The sequence below is a fragment of the Pseudophryne corroboree genome, chromosome 3 (assembly GCF_028390025.1).
Source record: "Pseudophryne corroboree isolate aPseCor3 chromosome 3, aPseCor3.hap2, whole genome shotgun sequence".
NCBI lineage: Eukaryota > Metazoa > Chordata > Amphibia > Anura > Myobatrachidae > Pseudophryne > Pseudophryne corroboree.
This window is the reverse complement of record NC_086446.1, coordinates 153,987,664-154,000,583: the sequence shown is the minus strand read 5'-3', so window position 1 is coordinate 154,000,583 and position 12,920 is coordinate 153,987,664.

The window sequence follows — 12,920 nt, the reverse complement described above, 5'->3', positions numbered from 1 at the left end:
ACCACCATCTCCCTCAGTGTCAATTTCCTCCTTACCCAGGAAAGCCAATAGTCCTGCAGGCCATGTCACTGGCAAGTCTGACGAGTACTCTCCTGCCTGGGATTCCTCCGATGCATCCTTGAGTGTAACGCCTACTGCTGCTGTTGTTGCTGCTGCTGGGAGTCGATCGTCATCCCAGAGGGGAAGTCGGAAGACCACTTGTACTACTTCCAGTAAGCAATTGACTGTCCAACAGTCCTTTGCGAGGAAGATGAAATATCACAGCAGTCATCCTGCAGCAAAGCAGATAACTCAGGCCTTGGCAGCCTGGGCGGTGAGAAACGTGGTTCCGGTATCCACCGTTAATTCAGAGGCAACTAGAGACTTGATTGAGGTACTGTGTCCCCGGTACCAAATACCATCTAGGTTCCATTTCTCTAGGCAGGCGATACCGAAAATGTACACAGACCCTCAAAAAAAGAGTCACCAGTGTCCTAAAAAATGCAGTTGTACCCAATGTCCACTTAACCACGGACATGTGGACAAGTGGAGCAGGGCAGACTCAGGACTATATGTCTGTGACAGCCCACTGGGTAGATGTATTGCCTCCCGCAGCAAGAACAGCAGCGGCGGCACCAGTAGCAGCATTGTTAGGCGCCGTGGTCCGTGGCATCGCTCGGTCCGTCTCCGATCGACGACCGTGGCCGCTGCACCCTCCTCCTTGCCCGCCCGGCGCCTAGCAACTAGGGCCGCCGTGCGCGTTGAGCCGCCGGGTCCCTAGCAACGCTAGGACGCCATACGCGCCGAGCCGCCGGGACCATAGCAACGGGGACGCCACAGGCGGACCGCGTTCCCCGTTGCAGGGATTGATTATTGAGTGTTCACACATGTTTCTCTGGTCGTGCAGCAAGGCAGCTGCACGACATTTATTGTAATTGGGCTCTGTGCTCTCATTGGAGGGTTCCCTGTTAAATGCCTCCTCAGTGCCTCACACAGACGCCGGTGATAGCTTCCTGCATGCTGCTCATGTTTGGTGAACGTCTGTTCCTGGTCTGCTGTGCCCGGTCCCTCCAGTTCTCTGAGTTCCTGAATCTTGGAGTTAGTCACCTGGTCCCAAGGAGTTCTTCTGGTCCTCATTTACCTCTGGCAGTCGATTGAGGTTCTCACTTGGTTTCGTGAGTGGCGGCCCTGCCGCGTGTTGCGGCCTAGGCCGCTTTAGTATTGTTTTCTGGTATTGGAGCATTTGCGGAGGTTTCCGCTTCCATAGTCCTCTCCGGTACTCGGCGGTGTCGTGTAGGAGAGTAGACAAGTGGAATATTTTGGTTGTTCTTTTCCCCTTCCGGTAAGCCGCGCATACTTTTAGTTTCAGGTTAGCCAGTAGCCCCTGGCCTTGTTGTTTTAGTTAGAGGGCCCCTTGTTATTACCCTGTCTCAGTTCACTCTTTGTCTCTCATTAAGACCTGAGGGGGCATCGGAGTTGGGCAGATGTAATCCGCCCTTCAAAGCGGCTGCCATGGGCCCAAGAAACCATAGTCTCGCAAGAGTGAACTGACAGCACGGGTAAGACAACGGAGGTAGGGTGCCAGGGGCTATTCCCATTCCGTTTTCCCCTTCCCAGCATTACGTCCTGGTACTCAGGTCCCACTGTATAAGATCTCCCCTGACCTGAGTGTCAGGATCATAACATTATCACCGGCCCAAAACATAAAAAAAAAGAAAAAAGGTTTAATTTTTTCCATTTTTGTTTTGGTGAGACTAAAAATTCGGCTTCATGAATCCGGCAGGGTTAGGGCCAAATCCTGGTCAGCTTTTGGTTAACCAAATTCAAGAACTAACTCAGATGGTTCAGGACCTTACTCTTCGGGTGAAATCGCAGGAAGATCTTTTGCGAGCCTCCCCGAATGTTGTCCCAGAACCAAAAATGCATTTACCCGACCGTTTTTTGGGTAACCGTAAATATTTTTTTAATTTTAAGGAAGCTTGTAAGCTTTATTTTCGTTTAAGGCCTCGTTCCTCTGGTACTGAGTCTCAGCGGGTTGGGATTGTTATGTCGTTGCTCCAGGGTGATCCACAGACCTGTGCGTTTGGGTTAAGAACAGATGATCCTGTTTTGTTATCAGTAGACGCCTTTTTTAAATCTTTAGGCCTGTTATATGATGACCCAGATAGAGAGGCGTCAGCTGAGAGTCACCTGCGTGCCCTTAAACAAGGTAAAAATCCAGCAGAGGTGTATTGTACTGAATTTCGCCGTTGGTCGAACGACTGTGGCTGGAATGACCCGGCCCTGCGCAGTCAGTTTCGCCTCCGTTTGTCTGAACTTATTAAAGACAGTCTCCTTCAGTACCCCGCTCCTGAGACTCTCGACAAACTCATGGAGCTTGCTATTAAAATAGATCGTCGTCTCCGAGAGCGGAGGGCTGAAAGAGGAACAACTTTTAGGCCTAATCCTTGTGTTTATACCTTTCCTGAGGACGTCGAGGAGCCCATGCAGATGGGTCTCTCCCGGCTGTCCCCAGAGGAAAGAACCAGAAGATTAAGTTCTGGTCTTTGTTTGTATTGTGGTGGTAAGGGACATATTGCTCGCAACTGCCCGAACAAGTCGGGAAATGCTCTGACCAAGTGAATTGTGAGGGGGTTCACTTGGGTCTGCAGCTAATCTCCTCAAATGATTTTCTATTAGTTCCTGTTAAGATTTCCTTTGGCAGCCTCAGTTCATTGGTGTCGGCCTACGTCGACAGTGGAGCTGCAGGAAATTTTATGGACTTAGCTTGGGCTAAGGCTTTAGGCATTCCACAGATACCATTGGAAAAACGTATCACCATGCACGGCTTGGATGGGGGTCCGCTTTCCAATGGGATAATTACTCACCGCACACCTCCAGTATTACTGACAGTGGGGGCCTTACATTCAGAAGACATAGAATTTTACCTTACACATTGTCCGGCAGTTCCTGTAGTTTTGGGTCACCCCTGGCTTACCTTTCATAATCCCACCATAGATTGGCGGTCTGGGGAGATCTCCCAATGGGGTCCTTTTTGTGTTAAGGAATGTATTTCCCATCCAGTCCAGGTTGCGGCAGTCGTCCCAGAACTTATTCCTGTGGAATATCAGGATTTTGCCGATGTGTTCTCCAAAGGCAATGCGGACATTCTGCCTCCCCATCGATCCTATGGGGTATATTTACTAAGCTCCCGATTTTGACCGAGATGCCGTTTTTTCATCAAAGTGTCATCTCGGTAAATCTCGGTCATTTACTAAACACTAATCACGGCAGTGATGAGGGCATTCGTAATTTTTTGCTAGTTCAGGTAAAAAATTACGAATGAATACACCATCGGTCAAAACGCGGCTGTTTAAGTATGAATCTCGGTCATTTACTAAGAAGTGCAAAGCAAAAAAACACAAAACACTGCCGTGAAAAATTACAACTCGTAAAAAAGTCCTAAAAAAAAACAGACCTGCTTTTTTTATCCGTGATTTGAGATGCATGCAGGGATCCATGAGATCCGTGCATGTATATCAGTGGGAAGGGGTGTGAAAGTGCTTATTTTTGCTAAAAAAATTGCGTGGGGTCCCCCCTCCTAAGCATAACCAGCCTCGGGCTCTTTGAGCCGATCCTGGTTGCAGAAATATGGGGGAAAAAATGACAGGGGTTCCCCCATATTTAAGCAACCAGCATCGGGCTCTGTGCCTGGTCCTGGTCCCAAAAATACGGGGGACAAAAAGAGTAACTTTCTGCCCTGCGGTTGACCTAAAGTGACGTCACCGCTGAGCAGAAAGTTCCCATCATTGGTTACAATGTAGCGCATAGGCGCTACATTGTAACACTGCCGTGTGCTGCCTGTCAGTGAAGACAGGAGCACACAGCTGATCAGGAGAGTGCTACAACGTGGCGCTCCCTGATTGGCTGAAGAAACCCACTTAGCCAGAAGGCAAAGTGGGTTTCTTGCATTCGGGGAAAGGTGACCCATGTGCAAACATGGGTCCCCTTTCAGTTCGTGGTCGGGACACCGTTTTTTTATTTTTGGCAAGTACGTGGATTAACCCTGGATTTGCCGAGGAGCCTGGACCCCTGGATCTCGTGAGTATAATTTATTCAACAGGTACCCTTGGATTCTACTGGACAAGAGGACCGACCTGCGTGGGGCCATAGGTAAGTATGTATGTATGTGTGTATGTAAGTAATAAAATTATACTTTCACGGTGTGTGTGTCTTGTCTTTTTTTGGGTATTTTTTTAGTGGTAGTACTACAGGTACCAGCGGGCCCGTTTTTCCGCCGCATGCTGGTACTTGTGGTTCTCCAAGTACCAGCATGCGGGGGAGGCAAGCTGGGACTTGTAGTACTGCTACTAAAAACAATATCTTTTATTTTACAACAAAGGCTATCAGCCCTCCCATCCGCAGCCCATTGGATGGGGGGGGACAGCCTCGGGCTTCACCCCTGGCCCTTGGGTGGCTGGGGGGGGGACCCCTTGATTGAAGGGGTCCCCACTCCCCCAGGGTACCCCGGCCAGGGGTGACTAGTTGGATTTTTGATGCCACGGCCGCAGGGCGCTGTATAAAAGTGACCCCCGGCTGTGGCATTATCTGTCCAGCTAGTGGAGCCCGGTGCTGGTTTTAAAAATACGGGGGACCCCTACTCTTTTTGTCCCCCGTATTTTTGGGACCAGGACCAGGCGCAGAGCCCGATGCTGGTTGCTTAAATATGGGGGAACCCCTGTCATTTTTTTCCCCATATTTCTGAAACCAGGATCGGCTCAAAGAGCCCGAGGCTGGTTATGCTTAGGAGGGGGGACCCCACGCATTTTTTTTTGGAATTTTACATTGTTTAATTTTTTTTAAAAAAAATACGAACCCCAGCACGGATCACACAGATCCAGCCGAGATTGATTGTAAAAAAAAACGGCAGTGTTTTGCTAATCACTGCCGTAAAATTAGGTAAAAAAACACGAATGACATCGACATCGGAAGCAAAGAAAAACCCGAATACGACAGCTTAGTAAATCCATCGTAATCAATTCAAAAAGTTGCAGTTTTACACTGTCGATGTCATTCGTGATTGAACTTTGACCTTTTTACGGAAATTACGAATCTTAGTAAATAAACCCCTATGACTGTGCGATAGAGTTAGTACCAGGTGCCACTTTGCCTAAGGGGAGATTATATGCCCTGTCCGGGCCAGAAACCACGGCCATGAATAATTACATTCAGGAAAGCCTGAAAAAAGGCTTTATTAGGCCTTCGAAATCTCCGTTGAGTGCAGGTTTTTTCTTTGTTGAGAAAAAAGATGGGTCACTCAGACCATGTATTGATTTTCGGGCTCTGAATAAAATTTCTGTTAAAAACACCTATCCTCTGCCATTGATTTCAGTGCTTTTTGAACAGTTACGCTCCGCCGTGATTTTTTCAAAAATCGATCTGAGGGGAGCTTACAACCTCATCCGAATAAGATCTGGGGATGAGTGGAAGACGGCTTTCAGCACTCAGTCGGGTCACTATGAATACCTGGTGATGCCGTTTGGCCTGTCAAATGCTCCTGCTGTATTTCAAGACCTCATCAACGATGTTCTCCGTGACTTCCTTGGGAAGTTCGTGGTCGTTTATTTAGACGACATTTTGATATACTCTGAGTCTATGGAACAACATGTTACCCAGGTGCGTCTTGTTCTTCAAAAACTACGAGAGAATCATTTATACGCAAAGCTTGAGAAGTGTGATTTTCACATCACAGAAGTGTCCTTCTTGGGGTACATTATTTCTCCCCAGGGATTTTTTATGGAACCGAAAAAACTCCAGGCCATCCTTAATTGGGCGCAACCCACTAATTTAAAAGCAATTCAGCGCTTTTTAGGGTTTGCAAATTATTATAGGCGGTTCATTCATACCTTTTCTGACCTGGTCGCTCCTATAGTAGCTTTGACTATAAAAGGAGCGGATCCTTCCAATTGGTTGCCTGAAGCTGAGTCTGCATTTCGGGCCTTGAAGCAGGCCTTTGTCTCGGCTCCTGTCCTCAGACACCCTAATCCGGAGCTCCCCTTCATTGTTGAGGTTGATGCCTTAGAGGTTGGAGTGGGGGCTATCCTTTCTCAGGAAGATCCGGAGTCTCAGGAATTACATCCTTGAGCCTTCATGTCCAGGAAATTCTCCTCCGCAGAATCCAACTATGACGTTGGTAATCGAGGATTACTGGCAGTAAAATGGGCTTTCGAGGAGTGGAGGCATTGGCTGGAGGGAGCTAGGCATACTATTACAGTATTTACTGACCATAAGAACCTGCAATATATTGAGTCAGCTAAACGGCTTAATGCTCGGCAGGCACGTTGGGCATTGTTTTTTACTCGTTTCAGGTTTATTATCACCTTCAGGCCTGGTTCCAAGAATACGAAAGCTGATGCCCTGTCACGTTGCTTTCTTCCGGTTCACAATAGCAATCCTGTTACTACCCCCATAGTTCCATCATCAGTCATCCGGGCAGGCCTCACACAGGATTTATTTACTCAGTTAAACCAGCTTCAACACCAGGCTCCTAGACTTACTCCTGCTGATCGTCTTTTTTTCCCTGAATTTTTGAGAGGCACTGTTTTAGCTGAGTTTCATGACAACAAAGTCTCGGGTCATCCAGGTATCACTAAGACCTTGGAGTTAGTCTCTCGCTCGGTGTGGTAGCCTAGTCTTTCTAAAGACGTAAAGGAATTTGTCCATTCCTGTCAGGTTTGTGCACAGCATAAGGTCCCTCGTCCGTTGCCGATCGGGCAACTCATGCCTTTAGCCGTTCCTCTCAGGCCATGGTCTCATATATCCATGGATTTCGTGGTGGACCTTCCCCTTTCAGCCGGATTTCGAGTCATTTGGGTGGTAAAATGTAAATGGCTAATTTCATTGCTCTTCCCCGATTACCCTCTGCTCAAGGGTTGGCAGTTTTGTTCCTCCGCCATGTGTTTAGGCTCCATGGTTTGCCCACTGACATTGTCTCTGATCGGGGTCCACAATTCATTGCACGATTCTGGAAACGTTTTTGTGCTTCATTGAATATGAAACTGTCTTTAACATCTGGTTACCATCCACAGTCCAACGGGCAAACAGAACGAGTCAACCAGTCATTAAAACAATATTTACGCTTATTTTCGGCCAAACTCCAGAATGATTGGTCTGAATTTCTTCCTTTGGCCGAATTTGCTTATAATAACTCTTGTCATTCCTCCACCAAGGAGTCACCATTCTTTTCAGTTTTTTGTTTTCATCCTAGAGCCAGCTCTTTTTTCCATCATTCTCCAGTCTCCTCGTTGACCTTAACCTCCCATCTCAGAGCAATTTGGAGAAAAGTGCACCTTGCCCTGAGAAAAGCTGCCTTCCGAGAAAAGAAATTTTCTGATAGGCTCCGACGTCCTTGCACTTTTAAGGTGGGATATAAGGTGTGGTTGTCAACTCGCAACATCAAGCTCCGACAACCCTCGGCTAGATTGGGACCCAGATTTATTGGACCATTCCTTATCATTAAGAAGGTCAACCCAGTTCCTTTTCGGCTACGCTTGCCAAGATCTCTCAGAATTGGAAATACTTTCCACTGTTCCCTTTTGAAACAGTATTTTTCTTCCAGGAGATTTCCTTGGAGGACTTCCCAGGGTAGATCTCCGGTGGATGTTCAGGGGCAACAGAAGTTCTTGGTAGAGAAGGTTTTAGATTAAAAAATTTCCCGGGGCCGGCTTTATTTTTTGGTTCACTGGAAAGGCTATGGTCCGGAGGAAAGATCTTGGGTCCTGGATAAAGATCTACGTGCCCCTAAACTCAAGAGATTATTCTTTCAGGAATTTCCTCAGAAACCTTGCTTTAGGGGTTCTTTAACCCCTCCTCAAGGGGGGGTACTGTTAGGCGCCGCGGTCCGTGGCGTCGCTCGGTCCGTCTCCGAGCGACGACCGCAGCCGCTGCACCCTTCTCCTTGCCCGCCCGGCACCTAGCAACTAGGGACGCCGTGCGCGCTGAGCCGACGGGTCCCTAGCAACGCTAGAACGCCGTGCACGCTGAGCCGCCGGGACCATAGCAACGGGGACGCCACAGGCGGACCGCGTTCCCCGTTGCAGGGATTGATTATTGAGTGTTCACACATGTTTCTCTGGACTGCAGCTGCACGACATTTATTGTAATTGGGCTCTGTGCTCTCATTGGAGGGTTCCCTGTTAAATGCCTCCTCAGTGCCTCACACAGACGCCGGTGATAGCTTCCTGCATGCTGCTCATGTTTGGTGAACGTCTGTTCCTGGTCTGCTGTGCCCCGTCCCTCCAGTTCTCTGAGTTCCTGAATCTTGGAGTTAGTCACCTGGTCCCAAGGAGTTCTTCTGGTCCTCATTTACCTCTGGCAGTCGATTGAGGTTCTAACTTGGTTTCGTGAGTGGCGGCCCTGCCGCGTGTTGCGGCCTAGGCCGCTTTAGTATTGTTTTCTGGTATTGGAGCATTTGCGGAGGTTTCCGCTTCCATAGTCCTCTCCGGTACTCGGCGGTGCCGTGTAGGAGAGTGGACAAGTGGAATATTTTGGTTGTTCTTTTCCCTGGCGGTAAGCCGCGCAAACTTTTAGTTTCAGGTTAGCCAGTAGCCCCTGGCCTTGTTGTTTTAGTTAGAGGGCCCCTTGTTATTACCCTGTCTCAGTTCACTCTTTGTCTCTCATTAAGACCTGAGGGGGCATCGGAGTTGGGCAGACGTAATCCGTCCTTCAAACACGGCTGCCATGGGCCCAAGAAACCATAGTCTCGCAAGAGTGAACTGACAGCACGGGTAAGACAACGGAGGTAGGGTGCCAGGTGCTATTCCCATTCCGTTTTCCCCTTCCCAGCATTACGTCCTGGTACTCAGGTCCCACCGTATAAGATCTCCCCTGACCTGAGTGTCAGGATCATAACAAGCATCTTGCAAACGCCAACTCGTTCCTAGGCAGGCTACGCTTTGTATCACCGCTTTCCAGAACAGGCACACAGCTGACAACCTCTTACGGAAACTGAGGAAGATCTTCGCAGAATGGCTTACCCCAATTGGACTCTCCTGGGGATTTGTGATATCGGACAACGCCAGCAATATTGTGCGTGCATTACATCTGGGTAAATTCCAGCACGTCCCATGTTTTGCACATACATTGAATTTGGTGGTGCAGAATTATTTAAAAAACAATAGGGGCGTGCAAGAGATGCTGTCGGTGGCCCGAAGAATTGCGGGCCACTTTCGGCATTCAGCCACCGCGTGCCGAAGACTGGAGCACCACCAAACATTCCTGAACCTGCCCTGCCATCATCTGAAGCAAGAGGTGGTAACGAGGTGGAATTCAACCCTCTATATGCTTCAGAGGATGGAGGAGCAGCAAAAGGCCATTCAAGCCTATACATCTGCCCACGATATAGGCAAAGGAGGGGGAATGCACCTGACTCAAGCGCAGTGGAGAATGATTTCAACGTTGTGCAAGGTTCTGCAACCCTTTGAACTTGCCACACGTGAAGTCAGTTCAGACACTGCCATCCTGAGTCAGGTCATTCCCCTCATCAGGCTTTTGCAGAAGAAGCTGGAGACATTGAAGGAGGAGCTAAAACAGCGATTCCGCTAGGCATGTGGGACTTGTGGATGGAGCCCATAATTCGCTTAACCAGGATTCACGGGTGGTCAATCTGCTGAAATCAGAGCACTACATTTTGGCCACCGTGCTCGATCCTAGATTTAAAACCTATGGCCCTCATTCCGAGTTGATCGGTCGCAAGGCGAATTTAGCAGAGTTACACACGCTAAGCCGCCGCCTACTGGGAGTGAATCTTAGCTTCTTAAAATTGCGAACGATGTATTCGCAATATTGCGATTACTAACTACTTAGCAGTTTCAGAGTAGCTCCAGACTTACTCTGCCTGTGCGATCAGTTCAGTGCTTGTCGTTCCTGGTTGACGTCACAAACACACCCAGCGTTCGCCCAGGCACTCCCACCGTTTCTCCGGCCACTCCTGCGTTTTTTCCGGAAACGGTAGCGTTTTCAGCCACACGCCCCTGAAACGCCGTGTTTCCGCCCACTAACACCCATTTCCTGTCAATCACATTACGATCGCCGGAGCGAAGAAAAAGCCGTGAGTAAAAATACTTTCTTCATAGTAAAGTTACTTGGCGCAGTCGCAGTGCGAACATTGCGCATGCGTACTAAGCGGATTTTCACTGCGATGCGATGAAAAATACCGAGCGAACAACTCGGAATGAGGGCCTATGTTGTATCTCTCTTTCCGGCAGACACAAGTCTGCAGAGGTTCAAAGACCTGCTGGTGAGAAAACTGTCAAGTCAAGCGGAACGTGACCCGTCAACATCTCCTCCTTCACATTCTCCCGCAACTGGGGGTGCGAGGAAAAGGCTAAGAATTCTGAGCCCACCCGCTGGCGGTGATGCAGGGCAGTCTGGAGCGAGTGCTGACATCTGGTCCGGACTGAAGGGCCTGCCAACGATTACTGACATGTCGACTGCTGTCACTTCATATGATTCTCTCACAATTGAAAGAATGGTGGAGGATTATATGAGTGACCACATCCAAGTAGGCACGTCAGACAGTCCGTACGTATACTGGCAGGAAAAAGAGGCAATTTGGAGGCCCTTGGACAAACTGGCTTTATTCTACCTAAGTTGCCCTCCCTCCAGTGTGTACTCTGAAAGAGTGTTTAGTGCAGCCGCTCACCTTGTCAGCAATCGGCGTACGAGGTTACTTCCAGAAAATGTGGAGAAGATGATGTTCATCAAAATGAATTATAATCCATTCCTCCGTGGAGACATTCACCAGCAGCAATTGCCTCCAGAAAGTACACAGGGACCTGAGATGGTGGATTCCAGTGGGGACGAATTAATAATCTGTGAGGAGGGGGATGTACACAGTGAAAGGGGTGAGGAATCGGAGGATGATGATGAGGTGAACATCTTGCCTCTGTAGAGCCAGTTTGTGCAAGGAGAGATTGATTGCTTCTTTTTTTTGTGGGGGCCCAAACCAACCAGTCATTTCAGTCACAGTCGTGTGGCAGACCCTGTCGCTGAAATGATGGGTTCGTTAAAGTGTGCATGTCCTGTTTATACAACATAAGGGTGGGTGGGAGGGCCCAAGGACAATTCCATCTTGCACCTCTTTTTTCTTTCATTTTTCTTTGCATCATGTGCTGTTTGGGGACAATTTTTTAGAAGTGCCATCCTGCCTGACACTGCAGTGCCACTCCTAGATGGGCCAAGTGTTTGTGTCGGACACTTGTGTCGCTTAGCTTAGTCACACAGCGACCTTGGTGCGCCACTTTTTTTCTTTGCATCATGTGCTGTTTGGGGACAATTTTTTTAAAGTGCCATCCTGCCTGACACTGCAGTGCCACTCCTAGATGGGCCAGGTGTTTGTGTCGGCCACTTGGGTCGCTTAGCTTAGTCACACAGCGACCTTGGTGTGCCTCTTTTTTTCTTTGCATCATGTGCTGTTTGGGGACAATTTGTTTGAAGTGCCATCCTGCCTGACACTGCAGTGCCACTGCTAGATGGGCCAGGTGTTTGTGTCGGCCACTTGTGTCGCTTAGCTTAGCCATCCAGCGACCTCGGTGCAAATTTTAGGACTAAAAATAATATTGTGAGGTGTGAGGTGTTCAGAATACACTGAAAATGAGTGGAAATTATGGTTATTGAGGTTAATAATACTATGGGATCAAAATGACCCCCAAATTCTATGATTTAAGCTGTTTTTGAGGGTTTTTTGTAAAAAAAAAAAAAACAAATCCAAAACACACCCGAATCCGTCAAAAAATTTTCAGGGAGGTTTTGCCAAAACTCGTCCGAATCCAAAACACGGCCGCGGAACCGAATCCATAACACAAAACCCGAAAAATGTCCGGTGCACATCACTAATATAAATCTTCCATGCAGCGTGAATGGTACCAAAGGGGATATCTAATGGTATATTTCTTTCCTGTGTGTGGATGAAGGAATATGTCAATGACAAATTCCTTCATCCACACACGGGAAAGAAATATACCATTAGATATCCCCTCTCTTGTGATTCTCGTTTTATTCATTTATTTATTGAATTGTCCATGCGGTCTTGCCTGTATAGGCAAGACAGATCGCCAATTCAAGACGAGAATGGCACAACACAGATACGCGATCAGGGAAGTTATTAAGTGTGGCACTGGCGATCAGCCAGTAGCCAGACACTTCATGCAAGCAAAATATGGAATGGCAACCCTGAGGTATCGGATTATAGATCAGGTAACGTTCTCGCTGCATGGCGGAGATAGATCAAAAAAGCTTTTACAGATGGAAACAAAATGGATCCATTTACTGGACACAATTCACCCAAGAGAATTGAATGAATCCCTTAATCTAATATGTTTTTTATAGTGTTTTCTATAGTGATATATTTATTATATGTCATATGTTACAAGTGGTCACTCGCTTAGGTTAGAAGAGAGGAGTTTCCGCACATTAAGGCAAAAAGTTTTTTTCACAGTAAGCACAATACGTGTTTGAAATTCCCTGCCTGAGAGAGTAGTAACTGCGGAATGAGTCAACACCTTTAAGAATGGGTTAGATAAATTCCTAATGGATAAAGATATTCAGGGTTATGGTGCGTATTATAGTTAATTTAACTAGTCTTAACATAAAAATAACTAGTCCTATAATAAGACTGCATAGGAGACCACAAATAGGTTGAACTCGATGGACAATTGTCTTTTTTTCAACCTTAGTTACTATGTTACTGTGTTAGAAACTGTTAATAAATAAATAAATAAATAAATAGAGTGTATAGTTAGTGATTAATCATCACACAGGGTCAGACAGTGACGAGTACTAATGGACTGCGATATCATCCTCATTTGTGTTACATGTATTTAGATATATTTGTTGTTTGTCTATATTGTCTTGTTTGTATATTGGTAATTAGAATTTACCTATGTGTTTTTCACAGCTTGATG